Source organism: Melospiza georgiana, chromosome 2, assembly GCF_028018845.1.
Source record: "Melospiza georgiana isolate bMelGeo1 chromosome 2, bMelGeo1.pri, whole genome shotgun sequence".
NCBI classification, from domain to species: Eukaryota; Metazoa; Chordata; class Aves; order Passeriformes; family Passerellidae; genus Melospiza; species Melospiza georgiana.
The window spans coordinates 5,436,278-5,460,099 of record NC_080431.1 but is presented as its reverse complement, the minus strand read 5'-3'; the positions used below and the strand labels follow the sequence as shown (position 1 = coordinate 5,460,099).

Sequence of the window (23,822 nt, the reverse complement as noted above, 5' to 3'; positions counted from 1 at the left end):
TATGCTCTGTGTGCACTTCAATATTTTCAATATAAAACTGATTATCTAATCTTCTGCATGAACACTGTGTACTTAAAATCAATAGCACTTTTCCATTTTAAAACATTTTGATTTTGAAGACTGATCTTTCTTCTACCTGTACATTCCTGTCATTTGCAATGTAAAGGGATGCTGAGGACAATGAAAAATTTGTTTTCTGTTTGCTGGCACGGAGTGCAAGATCCAGTTTCAAGTATGGTTAGCTACAGCAGCTTTGCCTACCTTTATCCACTCCACTGCACACCTCATCCCAGCCTCTTGTCCTTCCCTGACCTCTCCTTGCTTACTCTCTGTTCTTGCCCCTGGCATGGGGGTTGGAAATCGATGAATTTGAGGAACCCAAGCCATTCTAGGATTCTACTGAATGTCCTATTCATTAGTAGGACAGGCAGGAAATGTCATGCCATTGGTATTTGTCTGCTTTGAAGAACACCTACCACTCCTTGACAGACTGTGTGGATTTTTCCATTAAGAAAGGAACAGATTTACTCACTTCTTTTAAAAAGGACTTTCACCTATTGTTGCTACCTACAGCTTCTTCAAGGCAGGTACTTAAATACTAAGAAGTTTTAGGTCCTAAAAGTTTCTAACAAGCTGAAAGCATTTCTGCAGGTCTCGTACTCAGATCCATATCTCCCCTGCTCCCTTCCCTTCCCTTTCCCTATTGTTAGATGCTTGGTTTCTCAGAAGTGCTATACATGGTGAATAGATGAGCTGTATCTTGAAAAATCCCAACTTTTCAGTGATATACATCTTCTCCAGAGAACTGGCAAGCCTAAAAAGTTTAGCTGCGAGCACGTCAGCGTGAACCGAAGAGGCGCAGATTGAAGGCAGTGACTCACTAGCTCGCCATGGAGTGGCTTTGTGCGCTCAGCTTTTTCCCACATTAAACAGTTCTAGGAGAAAAAGTTGGGGGGCTGGAGGCTATTTTGGGGTTTTTGCTTATGTGTAGACTTCTGCTCTATTTTTGCCTCTGGTTTTGTACAAAATGACGTGAACCTAGTAAGCCTTTCCCACAAAAAAATGTGTTTAATAAACTCCTTAGTCTATCATCCATTTTTTCTAGGAATTTGCCAATATAACCTCAAGTGTGCAAGATACCCCCACCAACTCCACAAAGGAAAAAAGAAAATTTCTGTAGAGAGAGTGATCTGACAAGTGTGTGCATTTATATAAGCCTGCAGAAACTGGATGAGGTACAAGTGACCATCCTTAACATTGAAAACTTATCTGGTTTCTGATCCGTAGTGAAAGAGAGCACTGACAAATTTCAAATCTTTGCACACAGAATGGACAACAGATAGTGCAGCTATCTCAGCAACTGGAGCAAATGAAAAATAAAGTGGTTTCACTCACAGCAAAAGTCAAGCCATTAAGAATTTGCAGCCTGTAGCTGGAGAGGGGTGAATGAATGTTTTTGTCTCAGAATAAAAAATAGCAGCAATGGTCTGTGACTTACACTGGAATGCAGTAATTACCAGGCTGGATCATAGGGTACTTCACCTTTAATCAAAAACAGGCAGAACATTAAACTGGCCACCCTGGGCTGGAAAAGGACGAGGAAGAGAAGGGCATTTTCTACGTTTGGTATTAGAAACTGAACTCTGTGGGTTTTGAGCCATAGCACATAATTTTAAAGCTAAACCCTACTGTGAAGCATGGGCATTTTTAATGCATAGAAAGATACAGTTTAGTACTCAATTTGGCAAAAGATTTTGGAGGTCTTGTCCCTGAAAATGTAGAAAAATCTAGACATCTTTACCTAAGTCTGTGGTCTCTCTACTTGTTAATTTTTTTATTCCAAATGTAAAAGAAAGCTGGCTATTTCTCTCTCCACTGTCTTTTAAAGAGAAATGCAATTACTTTTGAGCAACTTTCAGGTACAAAGCAAAAATAAAGAGTGCACAGCATTTTCAAAATTCCCTTATTTCTATGGCATTAAAAATTTATTTCTTCATAAAAGAAGTCCTACTTTTTCCTCATTTAATTACAAACCTCTCTACAGTGTTCTCAAATACATCAACAGAAGACACTCTACGTGCAGAAAGTTAGAAGTGATTTATAACTACATATTAAAATGATTGCTTGAGATGTAATCTCAGCCGGGCTGCCAGTGAATTTTCCTAAACAGATCCAGCTTTTGGATATGGCTTAAAGATTGGAGTGCTGAAACAAAATGTAATTTAGCAGAATGGAGAGCAATTCTTTGACTGCACATCACCATTAAACATATCTGTTTCAAAAGGTACCTCTGCCAGCAGCATCCTTTGGAGCTGCATTCATCAGGGCCTCACAAACAAATATTGTGAAAAAGTTGAGATTCTTAAATTGAATTTAGTTGAAAGCAGCAGTGAAGGATAATATAAATATTGATGTTAGCTCTACAGACCTCCTCTGGAAGAAAAATATAAACAAGTACCTTTAGTGGTCCCCTGCTGTATATCCATCACCATTTCTGTGTTTCACAGCTCTTCCCCAAAAACTCTTCCAGCAGCAGCACCTGCATCAGGAAGAAAGGAGTTAAATAGTCCCAACATGTAAGCCAGCATTATATCCAGAACCCCAAACTCTGAGTAAAGATGAACCAACACCAAAGTTGTCTGTCTCCAAAGGGTTGCCAAGCCGCTGATAAAGCTTACGGCAAGATTTCCTTTCATTTTCCAAGAACTTTGTCTCCTTTAAGTCTTGCATCACCAATAGCTATACTTTAAAAGAGAGTCACTGTTTCAGGAAAGTCTGAGCCATAACTTTGCTAAAAGAATGTTACACAGGACTGAAGGGCTGCCTGCTCTAGAGACATGACATTTTGGGATGTAAGACATTTGTCTGTGAAACAGGCAGCACATAGTCTGCTGTACCAGTCCAGAAACAACATGCACCTTTTTTAATCCAATTATTTATTTCTCCATCTGTTAATCCCTGTTTTTCCTCACTAGAAGTGCTCCAATTGAGTGATTAAGTGACAAGAAAATGAGCCCATTTTAGCAACAGAGATTTTGCAGAAAGATACTGGTGTACATCATAAACTTAGATGACCAAGAACCAGCAGGTTACATCAACAAGTCTATTAATGCAGCTAAAAATGCTATATACCTTTAATTGTGAGCAGACTGAGGTATTTCATTATTTCCTTAAATAAGTCACAGATTGTTCTCCAAATCACTTTGTAAAAGACATTTTTACTGCCAAAACAAGAGCCCAAAATTTGTTAAGGGAGTGACCGAGATGTGGAATTGTGGTTATAACTATGTTGGCCGAGAAGAAGGTAGTTTTACTGCATATTTCTTTATTAATCAAAATAAACATACTTTCTTCTAGAAAGTGAAGTTCAGGCTTTATTTTCAGTCTTAATCCAGAAATCATCCTTTTCAGATTCCTAATCTGTCAAAGCTTGACAGACAAATCCTGAAAATTGTAACAAATCTCTGTAGTTTCCATTACAATTCTGAAGATAATTCGTATCACTCTGGCTCAGTTTTATCCCTTTTTGGAACTCTTGAGTCACTTTTGACCTTATTGCAAGGCCTGAAGAACGTAGCATTGTTTTTTAAAGTAGACAAAGGGGTATTTTCAATAAATTTCCACCAATTATGCGACTCACTGAGGAATGATATATACTGAAGAGTGTAAAGCAACTCTGACTACTTAGCCTTCATTCTTGTGTCTTATCTCCTCAGACTTCAACCTTTCAAAGAATCCTAGGGCTAGAGTAAAATGTCTTTCCGAGTAGTTCACAGCCCTAGATGGGAGCTTACAGGTTCTTTATGATCCAACATCCATTTCCACAAGAAGAAGTTCTCTCAGTCATGGTTAATCAATGCCTGGGATCCTACATGGTTATAAATACTCTATCCATTACTTGGATTTATGTTTCATAATTGATTCATCCTGAAGCAAAAGAGAGGGGAACACATACTGGCATAATTCTGTTGTAATTCGACTTAAGTTATGTAATTCCTTAACCTTATTAGCCAAACTGGTACTGCTTTGACATTAAGCAGTGGGAATGCTCACAGATGGTGAGGGCTTGCTTAGCCACTGCTACTTTCACACTTGTGTGGTGTGTGTGAGGATACAGTGACTCAGTTTACAGTTTAATACAAACAAAAAAAAAAATCGGTTGAGTAGTAAAAAACAATCCCACAAGTGTAATCTGGCTTTTTTTTTTTCTTTGAGTTAAAAGTGATTCCTCTTTGCAACTTCACACTCCCTTGTGAATTATGAGCCAACTAACTTGATGTAGTCCTCATGGCAGAAATGGGTCTTTAGGAGCAGTGCAGAAATCAGTCTTTCGTCCTGTTCAACAACCAACAATTTTCCCTTGCCACAAGATGAGGGCAGATGTGGGAAGCAGGCTGACTTCCTGGAGCAGCAGAGACAGACACAAAGCATCCACAGCCTAATCAAGACAGGTCAGGCAATCTCATCTTTGTCTTCTCCTGCCCAGCCCTCCTTTAAATCCTCATCTGCAATTAGTGATGACATGTTTCTAATCCTCTTCATACAAGCCATCAGAGGATTGTAGCTTCATATGGGAAATGGCAGGGGAAGAAAAACACAGAATAAGAATCCTTCCTTCTTACAAAAGCGTTCAATAGCAAAGAAGGAGGAACTAAAAATAAAAAACAGACAGACTGCAAAGGAAGTTTGTTTAGAACTAAATAACTCCAGAAAAACAACTGGGCTTTTGCCCAGCTTATTGCTGTTCCTTTGTGGGATTGAGATCGTGTTTAAAGGTGCAGTTTATGCCTGCAAAATTTCATACTGAAGTAGTTGCACTGGTGAGTAGATATTATCCTCTTTAGGTAATAAAAGAAATAATGATAACAATCAGATTTGTTTCTAGAATTGAACAGTAGCTTAAAAACTGTCAATTAGGATTACTCACAAAACCAACCATCCTACATATTTAACTCTTTGGTTTGCTGCCACTTTCTAGATTGCAAAAGTTTCTTTTTATTTTATGGCAATGGAAACTGGAAAGGGACGGTTTATTTATACACAGAATATGTCATATAATGCTTCATCCTCAGCAATATTTATCATACTCAGATAAATGTTATTATTATCATCACCACCATCATTCCTATACAGAGGAAATATATTTTGAATACATTTCTCTTTTTTTCCACTTGTGGCAGAGAGTTTTTGACATTTGAGCATTGACTCTTTCTTCTTATTTTATGCATTTGCCCTCTGGCCATTGTCAACCCCTGCAGTCTGAATAATGAATTCCTCTTTATTGCACTGTCAGGGTGCTGTCATTACTGCAGACCTCTCCTCCTCTGGAAGGCTGTTTTGTAAGTTATTTCTGAAAAGATATATTGCATATGTGTTTGGGATTTATAGGACTGTACTGATCCATCATTTTCTGGAACATCAGATGCAGCCACTGTAAATTTAAAGAAAAAGAGAATTCTCACCCAGCTATGGATGTCAAGCCATTCTAGGGAGTATTATCTGCTTCTAACTCCTTGCTACTTTTGTACAGGAAACACAAACTCAGCTCATGATCACAGAGAGATTTCTGTTTGCCATTGCAGTAAGATTGTAATTTTCTTTATGCCACCTTTACTTCCTGCTGCCTTTTGAGAAGACTTGTGTGTGATCTTGAACTTAGATCTTCTGCATGATAGGAAATGATGCTGCCAGCTGAGCCTTTAAAACAGTGGTTAGAGTCGTGGAAAGCTGTTTTTCTTCTTTAATTGTCCTAGGAAAAGGTACCATTTTAAAAAGTCCTATTTAGCATCCTCCACACAGTAAGAAACTCACTTTTATTCTTCTCATGGAATTATTGCAGATGCTGTTTTTAACCACAAGTAAAGCTTTCCTTCCACACATTTCACAAGATTTTTCCCATTGTGATTCACAAGACCAAAGCCCTCATAATATCAATGTCTTTGCTAAGGAAGGAGGGCTGAAATTTATAGTTCTGGGTTTTGGTTACTCACAGACTTCAACCTCCATAATAAATATTCAGACTTGAAGTAGGATTACCATGAGGTTTGAGAAGCAATGGAAACAATAAATGTGTTTCAGAGGTGGAAACAGGCCCAGAATTTCTTCTGCTGGACTACCTTCCTAGAGGAAGTTGCTGCCACACAGAAACTGAGACTGCTGTGATTTTGGGCAGATGTGAAATGATTTTATATTGGGTGAAAAGAGGATTGGGTTTTGTTCAGAAATATTAAGTCTGCATATGTACAAAAGAACTGCAAATCTTTTAATAGCTTGACTTCTGTTTAATAAACAAAACAGAGTTCATAGGACTTGGGGCAATTCCCTTTTCTTTTTTTTTTTTTTTTATGTGGGGATGTTCTACCATAACAAAAATTACTCTAATTGTAAATTAACTATCAATAGATGCAAAAATTCTTATATCTACAGTTTTGTAATGTCTTCTTCTCTGTCTTTGCCTGCATTTAGCACTACTTTAAACCCAGCCTCACTTAACTCATTGAACATTACCTGATTTTTTTTCTGATGCATAAAAGAAAGCATAAATCCATACGAACATTGCTTTCCAGCTACATAAGACTCATCTTGGAGATGTCTGTTCAGTTCCTGTGCTGATCCTCTAGGTCCAGGGTGCTTACATTTTAATTAAGCTGAAAATGATAAGGTAATGATAATGAAGTTATAATGATAATGATAAATGAAGAGGTAAAACATCCATCCATACAGCTGTATCATCAACAAGGACTCCCACATCCTTCCCATTTAGACAAGGTCTTCACAAGAGCTTGTAGGCAGCCTGCAAATCTCCCTGCACAGGAGTGGCTGGCAGCACTCCAAATAACAGGGAGCAAATAGTGATCTGAGCAGCCAGGGGGCCTCCAAATCCCCTTCAGAGGTCACTTTCCCCCTTCAGACAAGAACAAAGTCATTGGATGGCAGTGCCAACAATTAAATTCTTGACTGTGTAAGCACATGCGTGTCAGAAATATTCCCTTTTGCATTAGAGGACCAGGGGAGAAATGGGGAATGCAATTGGAGATGGCCAGAATGCAAAGAGCTGTGTTGAGATGAAGATGAAAATGTAAAGATGCAGAAGCTGAAAAAGAATTGGAAAAGCATAGACTGCAGGGGTAAGGCATGCATGAAAAAGAGCTTGAGCTTGTGAAGAAACAAAGACTTCTTATTTGTTAAAAAAGCCAAATAAAACCTCTGAGGTGTTCTGGTGCTGCCTAGATGTTCTGACACTTAAAATTTCTTACCTGGGAACGAAGGTGCAAGATGTCAAACAAGAACTAAAGCCAGCTTCCTCTCCATCCCCCACTTAAGATGGAAATCCTTCTGAGCATTTTAAGATAACCCTAAAATTATCCCAGCTCTTGTGCACTCCTGCAGTCTTATTCAGAAAAGAGTTTTGCTACATCTGAAGGAGTGTGCTGAGAGAAAAAGATGGAGGCAATGGTTACACCAACTTCCAAACAAAACCAGACAAAAGGGCCACTCTGCCTCTACCTCTGCCAGTTCCTGATGGTCATCTGGTGGATGCTCAATGAGATACAGCCAAGTGGATCATTAGGTCCTGAGTGCTGCATATTCCCACAGCAGATCATGCTGGCCCCTCTGCCTTCTGTCCTTTCTGACCTTGCCTAGAGAGAGAGAAATCTGAATTACAAAGGAGAGCAGGGAAAAACAGAGCACAGGCACTCATTTTACTTTTTAAACTCTGTTATTACTGCCAATAAGTTACATTTTGAAGGTTAATGTTCTGCACTAAGCAGGAGGCTTAATTTTTGAAAAATGTCTTACGTCTACCAGTGGAATGGGTACAAAAGTATAAGAGCTTTTACTTTCCCAAGTTTTTGCAAAATATGCAGCACTGATGTTGTAACTCAGGATTTGCTGGGTGCTCTCACCCTTCCTTTAGCAATAATAGAACCAGAACTTCCCAAAGTTGCCCTGACAACTTCAAGAAGCCACATCCTCTACTATCCTAGCCTAGCCCACACAACCATAGAATCAGTAAGGCTGGAAAAGAACTGCAAGATCACCAAATCCAACCCTTGACCAAGCACCACCTTTCCTACTAAACCACAGCACTAATTGCCACATCCAGTCATTCCTTGAACACCTCCAGCGATATTAGCCATAATTCCAGCAAACATGTCTGAAACCACCCTCAAAACCTGCCCCAGAACACTCTGAGCTGAAAGAACTCATCTGATACCAAGTAACAGTCAAATGTTAGCATAATTATATTCTGGATAAATTACCATGTTATTTGATAATGTGTGAAAAATTATTAGGTTTTATCCTTTTTTTCCCAGGAAATCAATGATATTTCCTTATTTCTTTTGTCACTTTGTCTTCTTTTTATTCATTTTTCTCACTGACTGCTATTCTCCTTTGAAACAAGAACTGCTTTTGTTATCTGATTTTCTACATTTTAAGCACATTAGCTATTTAAAGATTTTATATTTAAAATTAAATCAGCCTACTCTTGGTAGAATGATATATTTCTGCACTTCACAGTGCAGACTTTTCACAGTGCATATTCTTTTGCATTATGTTTCCTCTTTAGGCAGTTGCTTGCTGTGAGACACTGCTAACTGGGAAAAAAAAATTGAAGCTGAGAGAATGCAAGAAACAATGCCTTGCAGTTCAAACATCACATACTCTGGCATGTTTATATCTTTAGCTTAATAACAGCAGGTTAATACTGCACAATGCCAAGTGCCCCGGGCTCCTGCTGCAGTCAGTGGGAGTTGACAATTAGAACCTGACAGATGCACCCAGGTGCTAAAAGCTTGAGACACACTAAAACTGCTGGTTTGGCTAAACTTCCTTCCCCTTTGCTTTAACAGGTAATTTATCCTCAGCAAAGTACAAGTCAGACCTTTCGATTTCTCCGGTTGCTCAAGTGGAGTCGATTCCTGGCGTGTCTAATCCTGCAAGGCCCTTGCTGGTCATTAGCTCATTCCAAAGTATTTCTGTCATCACCAGCCATGCTCTTGTGTGAACTCTGAGCAGGGGGAGCTCCTGGCACTGGTCTCTAAGCTTTTAAACAATCATTCCCAGCTATTTGGAGAGATCCTGAAAGCTAGAGATTAGGCCTGAAGAATCTTTTCCTTCCCCTGAAGGAGACATCATTCATTGTCATTTACAGAGCCTATATTATGGGTTTTTTGCTTTCTTGCAGGTTTTTGGCAGTATCCAGTGTTGCTATGGCTGATTGAATTCCTATTATCAGTCCTATTCCCAGAGGCAGCTTTTCCAAGGTGATTCCTGACACAGGAGATGGTGAGTTGCTTTTTACCCTGACACAGAGAGTTTATACATGTGTTTGGGATGTACCTGCTTTAGAGATCAAATTCATTTGGTTGGGTCTTCCATAGGGATTCTGCAAAGCAGGTTGAATTCAGAGTTTTGCTGACCTCTGCCAGACTGACCTTTCCTTAAAGTAAAACAGGAGGAGAGGCAAGTCTGCACTGCAAAAAGCCTCAGGTGGGAGCAGGGAAACACAGCCAAGGGAGGGTTGACCTGTGGAGTTATTGAAGGCTTAATGGGGCAATCTGAGCACACTCAGTGCAGTGGAAAGCTGCAGTCCAGCCAGGAAAAGATGTCAAAGAGGACAATCAGTTGAGAAAAGCAGAGCAGTGGATGACAGAAGGATGACTGAATAAATGAAGAAGTCTGAGAAATTCAGGCACTGCAGAAGCAGCTCAGCCTGCAGTCCTAGATCTGAGTGACCTTCTCCACAGCCTTGGACATTTAAACACTCAACATCTACTTTAACTGAGGGGAAAGAAACAATGGTGCCAATATAATGCTTCATTGCACAGATATATTTTAAAGACTTAACCTTTGCAAGACATTTTGAAGATGGAAAGCCCAGCAGCACAAAGATATTTTGTGAGAAGGCTTTCCTCCATTTTTGCATTAGCTTGATTTTATTTCTGGTTTTGCCTTGTGCAGTTTTACCAAGTGATTTTTTCCATAAGCTAATTGTAGATTTTTAACAACAAAGATGAAATCTCAAAATCCTTGTTTCCTGCAGTCATTCAAATATAACAGCTTAACATTGATAACATTTCCGTGGTAATGTATTCAATTAGTTTGAATACAAAAATGTTTAAAAACAGAAGGGCAAAACTTCCTGCAAAAGTATTATGAGAAAAAATTGTCATTTAACACTGAGATGAATAATAAAGCAAATAATAATAATGTTATTGAATAATAAAGCAAAAAGAAACAAAGTAAATCTTCAACAATCATTTAATTGCCAGAGCAAATGAACATGAAATATGATTGCTCATAAATGAACCTGAAAATTCCATATGTTGAGACAGAGTAGTCATGTGCCACCATTCAGAGACTTTCTAAGGTATTTAACCACATGGGGGTTTTTTTGGTTTTTTTTTTTTGCTAGAGGCAGAAAAAGACCCTTAAGGCTGATGTGTTCCCATGTTCAGCTCTCCTTACCCTCATCTATATCTACACAAGTTCTGATCCCTACCATCTCAGGATTGTGTCCATACTCTGAAAGATACAGCAAATTGCATTTTTTAAAGTCTTACAGTAAGAGGTAAAGGTTGCTGCATTTGTCATAATAGAAAAAATTTAAAATGTCACTGGGTAGCTGTAAAATGGACTAAAGTCACCCTGTTGGTTCATGGTACTGTTTGAGAAACAAACAGATTTTAGTCAAAAATAGATCAGAACAGGGGCCAATTTCAGCCCTTCCAAGCCTTTGCTGCTTCCATGAAGAACATACACAGAAAGACAAAGTTCCCAAACTTGTATTATTTCCTCCTTCTAAGTTGGATTTTACCTTGGCCAGGAATTCCTCCAGCTGCCATCTGTACAATTCATAGAGAAAAGGAAGACTTTTATACTGTATCTGGGAAGTTCAACAGATTCAGGTGTGGGGAATGTTGGGTTTGAAAGCTTCTCTTTCCTTTACTCTTGTCATTTTTAAAACCTATTTTCTCTCTTCTAGTTATGGGTTTTTATGTAATGAAAGAGAAATTTTGGCTGTTCCTTAATTCTACTATAATACCTGTGGTGACATTAGAGAGAGAAATTACCTGGTAGGAGAAAATGAAAGTGAAGTATAAACAGGGCTTCTGTTTCTGATGGAAATGGTTTGCCTGGCTGCATGCTAGTTTCCAAAAGACAATGACAGCCCGGCAGCTTGGAGAAAACAGGTCTTGACAGCACATGTTAGTGAGCTGAGCATTTTCTAACACCTCGTGTCACACAAAGCACTTCCACACCATCTGTGCTCCAGCAGCCAAGGGTTGCTGTGTCCCAGGCAGAGCCTTTTGTCTCTGCGTAGTCACGGCAAGCAGGGAGCAGGTTCACAGCACCTGTCTGAGGCTGATGTGCGTCAGCTCCTCCTGCAGAGCCCCTGTGTGTCCCTGAGCGCCCACAGCCTGCCAGGAGCAGCAGCACAGCTCAGCACACAGGCACAGAGGAGTCAGATGGGAGCTGCTTCTCTTGTTTAACGCTGCCGTGGCTGCCTGAAGATAAGAGATAAAGATGGGAGGGAGAGGAAGAGGGAATGCAATTCAAAGGCAAGCACGTGCCTCATTAGTGCTCACTGTGCAAGTTCCTTTTAATCTCTATAATATTTTTCAGTACCTTTTCAAATGTTTCTTTTTAAAAAAGGACTTTATAAGAACAATGCATTTCTAAGATAAATATAAGTAGCTCAATCTGCGGCTTAAATAGAGACCAGGAGGTTAATTAGAAAGCATATCTTGATTACAATAAATTGCCTTCTTTGAGCAGCTCTGGTGTTTGTCATTATTAAGTTATAGGTTTCTCAGTGTTAGAAGAAGGGACATCATTAAAACTAACACTTACATAAGTAGCATAAAGGATTATCCCTGATAGCACTATCAGGCACAGGTTTTGTGCTAGTAAACTCCCAGATGCCTATGGCAATTTAAAAGTAACTGAGTTGCCAAAATTTTATGTCATTTGTCAGAATTAAAAAAAAAAAAGGCAAGATCTCTGGGAAAACAGCCCCTCCCATGCAGTAAGTAAGCCCTAAGTGCAGTCTCTCCTTTCAGTATTGTCATCTTTGAGGCTCAATATTTTTCTCATTATCATCCCCTTTTCATGGATTTTTTTTCTTACTTTAATGAATTTCTCAGGCACATAGCTATTTTCCTTGGCTATCTTGCTTCATTATGCTGATGAAAGCAGCCTTTTAATTTAAGACATTATTATTAAAAGTAATGCATGAAAGGCTTATCTGAAAGATATATTGGGTTGGCAAGAGATGCAAATCAAAATGCAACTGTCTAGGTACTCAATTATATATTTTAATGGAAGAATTTGAGTAAAGCTTAGGCAGGAAGGGAAAAAAGTACTTATCAGCATCTATCATTTCAATTACCAGCATATTGGTAGACTGTTCCTGTATCTCATACCCCTCAATAAGGCTGAGACTGAAGCTGAGTCAGTGGACAGCACTGGGCTTGTGAAGTCTGTCCTTCTGCAGTTTTCCAGAGGCATGAGATATTCCTGCAGCTTTTTTCTCCTATGGATTAAGTACTTGCATCTTCCAACATCTGGTGGGCTACTTCATCTTTTGTAATCCATGTAAACATTTACCACCTACTTGCCTTTGAATGGACTCCATTATTTTTTTCTTTGGTGTCTCAGGCGATACTCTCTGTGACTTAAGCTAAGGGTTCTCCACAGGAATTCACATCCCAATGGAGTGATGCCTCCACTGGGGCACTCAGCAGACATTGAGCTGCCCCAGCTATATTTGGGACAGCTGAATGTCTCATGGGGGTTACTTTTAGGTTTCAAATTTGCAGGGCTTTCCTTCTCAGTTCAGTACAACACGAGTGACTGAAGTTTACTGAAGTGGACAAGGGCATCCTGCAGGCTGGTGCTGACCAAAAGCTCACACGACACAAGTCCTTCTGCTCACGAGCAGAGAGGATGTCAGTGAGTTTAACCCCTGCAGTGCCCCATGGAACTCACCATTAGGTCTTTGGTGCTGTAATGCTCCTTACTGCTCAGCCTCCTGGCAGCCACCTCAATCCAAGACCTTTGCAATGAGCAGAGGTTGCAGGGATCTCTGTAATGCTGGGATCTGGGCTCTAGCATCCTGAACAAGTACAAGAGCAGAAAACTGGCACACAGACTCTTCTAAAACACAAATGAAGACTCTCTGTAACTTACAACTTCCTAAAGAGGAATGTAATGCAGATTTTAAGAGCCAGCCTTTAAGTTCACATATTGCTGTGCATGTAAGGAAAGCAAATGTGCTCTGAAAGAAACCTCAAGGTCATGGAGTACTCTGCTTCCCCACCTCCAGCAGGAAAGAGAATGAGCTTGTCATCTCACTCTGTAATTGATTCATATCTAATACACAGCTTAATTTTATTCTTTTTTAGTTGCTGTCCATCTTTTTATTTTATAGCAGCCTGTCAGCTGAAAACTGGCTTGATGGTCAAACAAAATGTCACCACAAAAGTATTAACGTTTCTCTGTTTGTGGTGGCTCAGCTTAAACAATTTCTGGAGTTTGTAGGCAGAAACAGTGCTGGTAGTGGTGAGTTTTGCCTCAGCACTGAGCTAGAGTTCATCAAAACTTTTGGATCATCTGCTTTAATTTCTGATCTCTATTACCTGCACTCTTTTAACATATGCACCAACTTAAACTTTTAACAGCAGCTTAACAAGAAGTCATCATGACAGACAAAAGTTAGGATTTCAAATTGGAAGCTGAAATGAAGGGAAAGTTTGGATTTAAAATGGAAAACGGAAAAGAAGATAGGCCCTGCTTGCACAAGGGTTACATTTTGGCATAGTTCCCATTAATAGAGAATAATTGCTTCAGCAAGGCTTTTTTGTTCAAATATTTAGGAATTTGCCTGACATTCACTCAAATCTTAGCAGGCCTAGCTACATTCAGAAGGACTGATAATTTAAAGATTGTTTTACTTGCATACAATCGAGTTAATTCAAAGACTTTTATCAAAATTCTCGCCTGTTAAATTTGACTTTGAGGTTATTTTAATTATACTGGAACCTTCTAACTTGTTAGAAAAGTCACTGAGATGCCCAACTTCAATCAGAAATTCAGGACAATTGGTACAGACACTGAGGCAGAAGAAGAGGACCTATCAGAAGACTGTACTTAATGAGATTTCCACGAGACATCTGAAAAGCTGACCTTTGCCAAGTGCTTCTTTTATCATGTATTGCCAGGAATGTGTTACTTCTTTAGGTTATGTATCTGCAGGAGAGTCTATCAGCTAAAATCATGCAAGTTGTAATTCTGCTGAAGCCAGTGCACTCTGGGGAGGACAATTTTAGCTACAAATGAATAGGGTCATTTACAGTTAAGATAAGGAAAAGCAAGTTACTGCTACTTCAGTAAAAGGCATACACTTATAATAATAGGGGGAAGAAATGTTCAGACTTTGAAAATGTGCTTTTAAAAACGATGTTAACTACAATGTTTGATAAGCTTGTGTCCTGTTTTGAGCACAGTGTTATCACCTAAATACGTTTAGCTGAATTAAACAAAGCTCAGTTAGTGCAGATAGGGTAGGTACAGCTAAGCTGGATCAATTAAAATCTATTAGAACCCATTCCTGCTGACTATCACAACACCACCTTTCAACCAGAAAATTGCCAATTATTCCTTATTCTCAGTCAAAGTTTAAACACTTAAACACTAAATTCTAGCCTTTATTTTCAGGCACTTATTTGAGTACCTGCAAATAAAGGTTAGAATTCAACTCACCAAAGACAGACATCTTGAACCAATCACTCCAACTTTCTTTTTGCAGTCATAGAGAGAAGCAGACACTGTGAGGTGCAAGGCATCTGGTGTAAATAGGTCAGCACAATCTCACGCCAGGAGCTTCACTCCTCTCCCAAAAAGGGTGCCCAGAGTGCCAAAGAGTACCTGTCTAGCACAGATTGCTTTTAGCTTAGGCAGAGATATAAAAGGAGGTGAGAGGAATTCTACTAAAAGAAGCTGAAAAACTTAGGAAACGACAGTTTTGTTTCCCTTTATATAAACAGGTGCATGAAACTTTCTCACTCAGTAGGAGTTGGTGACTTCAGGAAGAGGAGTTTATCAGAAACATGGGAAAGAAAAAAGCTTTAATTCACAGGGTAGATTAACATAAGCAAATACCTTTTGCAACATGCCCAGTGCAGGGGAACAGGTAGTATGGTCTGTTCAAGAGATGCTGGCAAATCTTTAGTGAGCAGCAAATTCCAGGGGTTCCTGTGTGTGACAGCTGTTGGGTGCTTTTAGTGTCCTTGCTGCAGAGGTTTTGACAAGGTCTGTGCTGTTTTGAGCTTTGTCTCCCATGACAGCTAAGGGCTATAATCCATAAAAATCAAAGCTTGCATGTAAATGTTGTCCTGAAAGAGTGTGTTGGGTTTTATCTGAGCCTGTCATTAGAAACTTTTGCCCTGGGGCCTTTCAGGTCCTTTCTTGGAAAGAAATATCAATATTTCTGTAGAGAAAAAATACAAGGCAGCCAAATGTAAATATTACTTATTCTAAATACAGGATTTCTTGATGTGCCTCTGACCCAGAGCAGATTCCAAAGATTAAACTGCTAACAAAGAGCTGTTTGACAAAGCAGGATCCTTTGGAATCAGCTGCTGACATGCTGGAGATGATGGAGCACCTAAGAGACTGATGATAGCTTGGAGATGGAATGAAAATACAATGCATTGTGGTTTTCCTATGAGGTAACAGACCTTAACACTGGCATTTTTTGCAGAATTCATTTCTCAAAAATCTATGAAGTCTGTACCAAGCCTGTACACTTTGTGAGATTTTATTTTTCTGTTGCTCAGATTTAATTGAGCTTCCACAAAGATGTCAAGGCCACCAGCAAGGTCATCCTCTGTCAGATGTCAGGGTCATAAAAGACAGCTAGAATTTCTCAGCCAAGAAAAATATTCACAGACATTTTACACTGACAAGAACAATTTAACTTTTCTCTGCCTGCCTCTGAAAAGCATGACTGCTGGAAAATATTCTAACGTATATTTCCTGGAAATGTTTATTTCTTCTTTTCCTATGCTGAAAAGAAAATAACCCAAGGCAGACAGAAATTTCAACCAGCTGCTTAAGGTTAGCTTAGAAAGTAGAGAACAGTAGAGAAATAGGGCTTTGGAATGGAAATTTTGAGACAGTGATCATCAGATCTTCACCTATCCCTGCACCAAGCTGGAAACTTAGATTTAATTCTATACTCCTTCAGTGAGTTGGTATTTACTTGGCCAGGCAAACAAAGGTCCAGTTCTCTGAGTCTCTTATGAGAATAGTATTTCCTTTACTTTGGAACAGGATTTGGTTTTAAATTATAAATATGTATACTGCTAAGCTGGACTAACACACTCATCCTGCCTTCAGCTGTATCTGAAAGAGTAGATAGGATAGTAAAAAAAAAAAAAAAACAACAGAAGATCACCTACTTAAATATTATTATGGCAAATTGCATCAGTAAGCAGTTTGCATTTTGTTATTGCAGCTTTCACAAAGGCAACCCTAAAACACAAATATGCTGTGTTTGACTAGGAGGAGACATTAAACCTGGATTTGAACTTCATGTCTTCAGATGTCTCGGTCATCACCTCCATAAAATGATTTCTAAAGTTTTGCAGTTATTGCACTGATTAATTATGTAAAAGAAGGAAGCAGCTGAGAAACCTGCTGTGGATTCAGGCTGGTACTTAAAATAATAGAAATGGACTACTTGGCAACAAATCTGACTGCCAGATGCTGAACTGCTACTCAGAGAGATGGATCTTGAACTGACCCATAAGAAGAAAGGGCAAAAATTGACAGTTTTGCTGCTCTTGCTCACCAGGACAAGGATATTGCTGGGTTTGGTCTTTTTTCTTTCCTATCTCTTTCACTGCTTTAAGACACATAAACATAACCTTCAATCTTCAAAATTTGCAATTTATGTTTCAAAAAGATAAAACAGTTCCACAACTTGGAAGCTAGAGACATTTGTCATAAGTAGGCTCAGATTAGCTTAATTAATTGATGCACTGAGTAAGCTGTGAATGTATCTGAGGTACAAAAAAATGTGAATATGAAGGTCTGTGTGGAATTACCCTGAAGTGGTTATTGGCTTATAATTGAGTTACTGCAGTAGTGCCTCCAAACCCAGGCATTCACACTGAACAAAAATACAATAATAAGTGGTCCATTTGCTAGAGAGCTTTCAGTATGAATAGGCAAAGTGAAGGCTTGGAGAAAAGTGGTTTTGAAAATACTTGTGGTCTTTCTTAACCAGATGAATTGTAACAATTTAACTAAAGCCCTTCAGAAGCTGGAGTTATGCCAGATAATTGAAGGCCTCATAGGTTGGGATTTAATAGTTTACATTTGCTGCCCCTCAAATATCCCTTCAGTTGTAAACTTGCAGTCCTAAGAATGTTTCCACAGGCAGCTGTTTTATTCTATACCCAACACATGTATGTTCCCTTACCCAGCTGTCCTCAGGTATTGACTCAAAGGAGTTTAAAGAGAGTTTTGGGCTCACAACCCTACAGAAACAACACAACTAAGAAAAACTTCTCTGTGGTATAAAAAGCAGGCAGGCCAGCAGAGCCCTCTCTGGGACTGCAAGCTGTGGATCCAGCTTTTAATAACTTTTCCATCAAGCATGGCAGCTTTTTGCTTTCACCAGCTGCTGTCCTTACTGGAAAGCAGAGAGGAAAACAAACAAACAAACAAACAAACCAAACTTTGCATGGGTTTTGAAGGAACCCTGTGCTCTCCACTTGTTTTTCTGGGTTTTTTGTTGGTTTTTTTTTTTGCAAGCTCTGGAAGAAAGGAGCAAGTGAGAGTTTGGGGGTTTGGTGCCTTGCTGCTGCTAGTTCTGGGTGGCTGGGCTATGGTCACTTGTGTTGCAAACACAGAGGGTGCAGCACAGCAGAAGCACAGAGGATCCTCGTGCCTGTTTCAAACAAATCAGCCTTCTAATCTGAAGCATATTCAAAGAACATTTCTTGGTATTTTAGATACTCCAGGGGCAGAAAGAGGTGGTGGCAAAATTTAACAGATTATCCTACAGAAAGTCATAATTTTGTGGAAAATAGGGAAGTATCCACTTTCCTGAGCTTATCTAGGCATCCAGCTAGGAAAAAATAAGGCATCTAGAAGAAAACCTAAGGAAGTCAAACTAACTAGGGGCTTTTTGTCCTTTGAAGTGCTGGGCCAACTTGCCAACTCTTGTATCTCCCTCCCATTCCCTCATGAGCCTCAGAAACAAAATTACTTGTGTTTAGCAATAGATTTTACAGCTCAGTGTGTTACAGTGTGCTCTGTACAGCACAGCCCTCACTTATTCTCAGCTGAAGGAAGGCAGGGCTTACAGCAGCAGCCAGGGAAATGAGTCATTGTGCCATTGGAGGGGAGTGACTGAGCCCTCTGGCTCATCAGGGCCAGAATCCATCACTAAAGGGGAAGCTGCTGCTTTGCCACATAAAACTTTTCAGCCTGGTTCTCCAGGGCTAGAGGAATCCTTTCAGTCAATTAACAATCTGGCAAAAACTTTCCAGCTTGCATGCAAGAGCCCCAAAGCACTAAACAGAGCATTGTTCCTGTTAAGTTCTTTATAATTCACTGCTATGAACCAATAAATTCTTCCGTGTCACTACACAGGTATTTTTCTCTAAGATCAAAAAACATTCACTTTGTTACTTTTCTAAATACAGCCACACTGGAATAGTCCTGCTCAAAACATCTTAGGAATTCCTGGGATGGAGGTTACCTGTAGAGTTCAAGTAACAGTGGTGGCTCCTTACCCATGAATTTGCTGTGATTTGTTTCCACTCTATTTTTAGTGTTGGCTGTCTCAGCATCCTGTGGTGATCAGTGCTGCAGTTTTAATAATTTCCTAGCCAGGGTCTCATGAATTCAGCAGTAGGGGGTGTGTGTTGTTATTAAAACCATGCTTACAAATACCTTCCCTGCTTCTTCTGAAATTTCTGAGATTTCTCTGTAATTTGTCTTGCACTGGTAAAAGACAAATTTGCAGCTTTGAGCCTCAGAAGCTGAATACGAATTATAGTGAGTTGAAAACATACAGAAGAGACTTTTGCTTGCACACTTCATCTCTCAACAGCTCTAAATCACTTACCTTCAAATGACTTACCTTCAAATGAATCACCTTGCTAGTGCAAATTAAAATTCAGAAACTTTCTCCAAGTTTAGGATTCTCCTCCCCCATGGTGAGCATCTGGGAACAGCCAACATAGTTACAGCCCTGAAAACTATACATAAACGCATATTTAACATCTTAAACAAGTCTGACACAACTGTATAAATTTTACTTAAGGTAATTTGAACTTTGAAAACTCTTGCTTGAACTGCCCTCACAAAGGCATTTTAACACTGAAAAAAACTCCCAATGTGTTTGGTTATACTTGAAAAGTAGGGGAAAAGAGCTTTCTTAGAATTGCTTTTAGAAATTTTAGGACCAGAACAGAAGACTAGCACTTACATGAATTCATTATCTGCTTCAAAACAATTTATTCAGAAGCAATGGAACAGAAACAAATTAAAATGTCCCTTTAGATTTCACTCAGGAAATATATTCTTTTATAGGTCTTTGACTCCAACCTTCTGACAGTTAAAATTAACTTTGCATTACTGAAACAGATAATGTGCTGTCCTTATTCTATTCAGAGATAATACAGTAAATACTGATTAGGTTTAACACATGAGGTTTAGAGCAGAACCATTTCTTAATTTATATTAATTTGTATTTGTGAATGATGTCTGGCTGCCCATTAGGCTTCACTATTTCAAAACTTCATTTAAAATCAACATATCAGCTTTAATATTTTTTGTTGTGGGGTAGTTTTTAGAGGTCCTATGTATATGCATTTATACAAATATTACTTTAAGTCACTAAAACCTAATAATAATCATTCTCTTTATTTCCTGCTGCCTGTCAGACAGCTTGCTTGTACAGAAAAAAATAATACATCCCATTTTGGATTAAATCTGTTATGTGCTTTCAGGGAATGTAATAATCTTAATACAGCAGCAGAAAAATGATGACTTTATAGTGCCATAAAATGTGTCCTTTTCCCAGGATTTTCAAGACTGCAATATGTAGGTTAATACAATCAAATCCCAGCTACATAATGTGGCTCACAGTGATGAGAATGATGTAAAAGCACCATGTCCATTATAGGTAAGGGCTTGGTGGCTTTTTTAAGCAATCCTGTCCCTTTTCCCTTTTGGGAAGGCAGCTTGGTCAGCGCACAGATTTTTATGTCACACGTTGCACTTGTCCAACACCCCAGACAACCCTACTTCTTCCAAAGGCTCTGATATTTTTCTTAATTAAATCTTGACAGTGAAATTGTGGTTCATGAAAACAATCCATGGTGGTTTGCAAGCCAGTGTCTGTGCATATTAAACCAGCACTTGACCAGATTGGGATTTTTACAGTTCAGTCAGGTATGCCTTGAAAGCATTATTAGGGATAAGTGGTGGTATTTGAATAATAAGCACTCTATGTCTGCCTCTGGGATGAAATACAAAGCTCCTCAGGCAGTCTGCAGGGCTGTAAAGCTCAGAATGTTTGGTATTTTGTTCTGCTGCAAGCAGCCACAATTTACTTAAACACCAAGCTGTTTTTCTGATCCTTTTTCCCTGGCAGCAGTGGTGCCTCATCAGCCCATGCAGCCAGAGGTGTTGTTATTCCCATTCTCTCTAACTCGCCTCTCTGACCTATATTCACTCATCTGTTTGTTAGTCTTTCACTTATAAATAGATTTTAAATGTTACTGTGTGAATTCAAACTTATGTTATTAGATAACACCACCCACTCCTACTAAACAGAAATACAATTTTTCACCATCTTACATGCTTAGAGCCATACTTAAGATAAATTTCAAGCACACTTCAGACATCTCAGTCCAAATGCATGCACATTTCAAAAGTGCACTTATTAGTAACTTAGTGAAAATTATTTTCTTCTTGCAGTTAGAGGTGAAATTTTATTCCTGAAAATCAGAGTTGCTTTTCAAAGGACAAAGTTAATCTCCCCATTTATTTGAAATCCTACTTTTCATTTGAAACAGTGAAAGTTCTGACCTTGCTTGCTCTGTAGTGACTCCTTTACAAATATAAATGCACCAGTCAAGCCAACGTTCAGCAGCATGTAAGAAGCCAAAAGGGTTGGAAGTGTAATACCTCAGTTAAAAATTGTCACCAGAGGCCAAGGTGTAAATTAACATGGAAGACTTAAGGGAAACCAGGAATTCCCATTCCAGTTTGAGATATCCCTATATGAGGTATATGTCATTTTCTACACAGGAGAAGTAAATATCTAGAATTTAGTCTTCATTGAGAAAATGAAAACACTGAAATTGTCGGAAAGGCACCTGAAGCCACATGGAAATTGTCTCTGTGCAGCACACCAGCAAAAAGAAACACAGCCACCAAACCAGCTGGTGTAGATGGTCTCAGGCTGCCCAGACCTGGCATTCTCTGGAGCAAACATAATTAGACAATAACTAATTTTTTGGAAAGAAAGTCATGGAAAATTTCTGCATGGCCAGGATGTTCCTGAAATGCCAGGACAAAATGAGGTGGACCAGAAAAGTTCCTGGGGGAAATGCTGCCTGCACTGCATTTGTACATTTATCTATAGGTGTTGGGACAATTTTCTGCCCTTTAGTTCTTATCACCCCTATTTGCAAAGCCAAGAACAGAGATAAAGACTGTCAGGTGTGAGTGTGCTTAGAGGACAGCAGCTGGAATGAGTGATTCTCTAGGAAGGCACAATTCATCACTGCAACTCATTTCACTCAGTTTCATGGTCAGCACAGGAGGCTGACCCCCAGTTTGAGCCCCAGAGCAATCTCCAGTGTGCTTCCAGAGCCAGACTTGGCACCTGCTGGGCCAGCCCATTTGCCAGTGTTTTGTGGTGGGAAATGCTGCAGCCATGACTCAGGGCCAAAGCAATGTTTGATTTGAGCCTGTAATCATCTCTCAGATATTCTCCCTCAGGCTGGTAGCTCTTGTGGCACCAAAACATAGTTATTATATATAATTCTTATCACATGCTTGGGGTTTTTCTCAGGTAAAAGCTAAAAAGATGAAAACCCACATCCTAACCTGGCAGAGTAACATTTTCACACCATGACACTTGAATTACATGGCTGTGCTGTGTATGAGGGAGTCAGAATTTGGATAAAAAAGAATGTTCTTGGAGGGGGACAGATGTGTGTGACACAGCTGCCCTCTGTCATTACTGCTGCTCTGCATTAAACCTGTAGGCTTTGGTGTTCAGGTTCATCCTGTTAGAAACTGCTTAGTTCTTTAAGAGAGCAAATTTTAGTGCATGAGCAGCGTGGATAATAAAACAGGAGGCAAAAAGGCAACACAGCCAGAGGGCAAAGGCAGCACCTCCTCAGGAAAATGAAGGGAAGAGGGAAGAGAGCTGGAGTGAAACCATGACAAGATAGGATTTGTGAGGCATAACAACATCCCACAGCTTTTCCCAGCCCTCCTAGGGGAGAGATGGAGGTTGCTTTTACATGTTGGGATCAAAATTTAGGAAGTCAAGCAGCCATCTATCTGGTCTGTGGGTAAGACAGAATTAAACAGGAAAGTTGTGCATCTCAGCTAAATTTCTATAATTTCAAAACAGTACCCTGCTAGCTAAATATAATTAACATATATTCTTTTTGAATCAAATTAGCTTTTTCAGATTTTCCCAGGATTCTAAATAACATAACAGTAAAGGTCATAAAATTATATATTAATATTTATCTCTGTAAACGATAAGAAGAATTTTAAGAAACACATTTTACATACAGTGGAGTCAAAATTTAAACCATAAGTTTCCTTAAATAAGTGTATCTGTAAGAGATGGTATTCAAGGAGTTTAGACAAATTATCAGACTGATATTTCTAGATGCAAAATCATGAAAAATATCTTCAGAGTGATCTCCAGATTAAAAGTGACACACTGAAGGATGACTTAATTTATTCTCTAACATTGAGTTAAATAGGTTTCTCTTGCCCAGAAATGTAAAATAAATAACTGTAAACATCCATAGCGAAAATTCTAAAGGAAAAACCAATCAATCACATTGTAAAAACACAAAAGTTACATAAGCAGCATTTTTAGACCTATTTGGGAAGGTAATACTTTTACCCCACAGCGAGTTAGAAATGCCCATGCTGTTTTCCAGTGGTGTTCATCACTACAGAGATTTTTTCCAAAATCCAGTGAAGGCCTCTGCCCCAACCCCCAAGGGCAGTGGCCTTAGGTTTTAGTAATGCACAGCCCTCTGGTTTTACTCTACACCTCCTGGATATCAGCTTTTCCCATCACCTTATCACTCCTGCAAAGCAGAGATGGGCTCTCAAGCCAAGCACTAGAGATTACAGAGAGGGACAAGAGCCTTAAGTGACTTCAGAGTTGCTAACTGATATTAGAACAGAAGGAGGACTAAAGCTGATTTTAAGATCCAGAGGCAAGTGTCTAATCCTGAAGCCTTTAGTTTCTTTTCCCTTTAGTTACCAATTCATCCTAAGGCACAAAATGAGCATGACAACTCTTTTTTGTTTGGTTTGAGGGTTTTTTGTGTTTTGCAAAGCTGCAGGAAGTGAAAATCACATTAAGAGTGGAAAATATGTGGATGGATTTAGGCATTGACACCTGAATGAATTTCATGATGATTACATTCCTCTCTAAGGTATGAAACAGCAATTCTATTTCCCTTTTCACTTTTCTCTAGCAAACCTGGAGATCCAATAATGTCATACAACATATTGCAATGTGA

General features: G+C 39.2%; 1 protein-coding gene across 1 annotated transcript in view; it reads left to right on the top strand.

Moving 5' to 3' along the window:
- HTR1F (5-hydroxytryptamine receptor 1F) overlaps positions 1-23,822 on the top strand; it is a 103,565-nt gene that overhangs the window by 39,513 nt on the left and 40,230 nt on the right. Inside the window, exon 2 of the mRNA XM_058018833.1 lies at positions 9,191-9,291. The gene's annotated coding sequence lies outside the window, so the exon portion shown is untranslated. The remainder of the gene's footprint in view (positions 1-9,190; positions 9,292-23,822) is intronic.